The following is a 2,439-nucleotide window of genomic DNA, read 5'->3' as shown; positions in this document are numbered from 1 at the left end:
CTAGCTCTGTAGACCAGGCTGGTCTCGAACTCACAGAGATCCACCTGCCTCTGCCTCCCAAGTGCTGGGATTAAAGGCGAGAGCCAGCACCACCCAGCTACCTCAAGTTAACTCTTGCTGAAGCCCTTTCACAAACATACACTTGCTGAAGCCCTTTCTGGGCATAGCTCTAAGCACCTTGCACCCCTAACATTATAACCCTCACCAGTGCACTAAGGCCTAGCAACTGTGACTCATCATTTGAAGCTAAGGAAGCTGGCATCCAGAAAGGTCTGCTAACTCAGCCAGCAAAGTGGCAGAGGTTTTTCCTTCTTGTTCTTTGTTTTATTTGGGTTTAGGGAATTTGGTTTTGAACACATTAGCGATTTTTTTTCAGTGATGTGTTCTTATCCGCAGTGAGCTTTTTTTACTCAGCACACAATCCACAGCCAGACACGGCGGCACTCACCTGTGAGCCCACGCTCTACAGTCAGGAGGATATGGGTTTCTGGAACTGAGGGCAGAGGTATAGCACAGTGTGGGGCAAGTCATTTACGTGCTTAAAGCCCCTAGAGTAATCCAGACCCTGGAAAAAAATGTAAATTTTGATGTAAGAGAATCATTAACTCCTGGTAGAATGTACGGGGGTTGTGTTCTGAAGGGTTAATCTTGTGAGATGAAAACCTGAGTTTTGCTTTTATAAGTACTGTCATTGGTGGTGAGAAGAATATTTTGTGTTATTGGGTAAGTGGTTCTCAGGGTTGATGATAAAATTCTGGGGATGATTTTTCTGTGTTGTCAGCTGGACACTGGCACTGAGAGTCCGTTCTTTAGAATGTTCTCTTTGACTTGTATTCAGAATTGTGAGCTGAGTGAAATGCCAGTTGCCTCTGGAGTGCCGGGACTAAAGTCAGTGGCTTGGTACAGACCACTCCGCCCTCCCTCCTTAGCCCTCCTTCTGGGCCCGGCCCCTACCAGTCAGCCCCTCCCACCAATTCTCCCTGTGCTCCCACCCCGGCTAGCAGCAGCCACACCCCCAAAGGCCTGCTGGCCCTCCTCCAGTACCACCTACTTTGAGTAGCTCACGGCTGCCTCCATCTTGAGCAGCTGATGTGCCGATGCTATGGCACCTCTGCTGAGCTGGGCGATGGCCATGTCCTGTGCTGAGGTCAGCACTTCACACCTTTTCCTCCGCGTCCCCTGCTGGCCCTTACATTCGCCCCTTCCCTCTTCCGCAGAGGTCTGTGAGCTGTGGGAGGTGGATAGAGATTGACAGCATGGCGCTGTAGTCTCTGATACTTGGTACTTTAAGTTACCATTCTCTTCATTAACTGCTATCGGCTGCAAACACAAGCTTCCCGGACCAAGTGTAGAGCAGCACAAGCCTGTGGGTCTAAACCTAAATATTTAGAATATAATTGACCGCATGAGCATTTAGCAAAACAACAGTAGGTTTCCTCCTAGGGCCCATTATTTCCCCCGTCAGGAACTTTAAACCAGGCTCATAGTTCCAGGCCTGAAGTCCCTCCCATAGAGCAGATGTATCCAATCAGGAAACAGTTGGTCACTTCTGTCACAGCTATGGCCCAGTTGCATCAGCAGGCATAGCCTGCGAGCAGGTCCATATGGTAGCAGTGGAGATTCAGTGCTGGGAAAGCCATTGACCTTTGCTTTCCTAGCTGGCTGCTTAGCTCCTTCTGGCAGCATGAAAGCCAGCTAACAGGGAGAGAGTTTCCTGTTCAGTTCATGGTTGATTTTGCTGTGTTCTACGTCCAAAGTGAGCAGCGTCTTTAGCAATCGGATCTTATTGTTTTGTTATGGTGGGCAACAAAGAACAGAGGCAAAAGCCGATGTTCTTGCTCTCTCTTCCATGATCAGTAACGCATAGGGATGTCTTTGAAAGTAGTTTTCAAACTAATGAAATATTAACTGATGATGTGTTAGCTAAGTTAGGCTCAGCGGGTTACTGTGAAATCATTCAAGAGAATATATAAGTGGAGTATTAGAAAGACTTATGACTTGCTGTCTTTGCTGTCTTAGGTTTTGAATGACCAGCTTTCCAGAAAGTGTTCAGAGCTAACCAGCATGCTTCAGATTGTAAAGCTGGAAAATGCCAGGATTGTTGCTGAACACCATGCTATTCTGCAGGTATCCTTCCGACACTCAAAACGGTCTCATTTGTCTGGCCTCAAGTTCAGCCTGAGCTAAGAAGACCTTGACTTGTGATCCTGCTGGTTCTCCCTCCAGGATGCCAGAATTACAGCTTATGCCAACACTCCTTTCCTTCCCTTGTGTTGTCTGATTGATGGTTCCAGCAGGGTCTTAGTATGAGCCCATCAGGCTGGTCTCCATTTTACAATCCTTCTGCCTCAGGCTACAGAGTTCTGGGTTTCAGGCTGCCATTGAGGCCCAGTTGTTATTCTATGATTAGTAGTTTCTTCCTTTTTGCAAAGGGCTGAT

General features: G+C 47.7%; 1 protein-coding gene across 1 annotated transcript in view; it reads left to right on the top strand.

Moving 5' to 3' along the window:
• Ccdc150 (coiled-coil domain containing 150) overlaps nt 1-2,439 on the top strand; it is a 71,242-nt gene that overhangs the window by 26,324 nt on the left and 42,479 nt on the right. The gene's annotated exons all lie outside the window — the stretch shown is intronic.

Source organism: Microtus ochrogaster, unplaced genomic scaffold, assembly GCF_000317375.1.
Source record: "Microtus ochrogaster isolate Prairie Vole_2 unplaced genomic scaffold, MicOch1.0 UNK8, whole genome shotgun sequence".
Classification (NCBI taxonomy): Eukaryota; Metazoa; Chordata; class Mammalia; order Rodentia; family Cricetidae; genus Microtus; species Microtus ochrogaster.
This window is presented reverse-complemented; position numbering and strand designations above follow the sequence as displayed.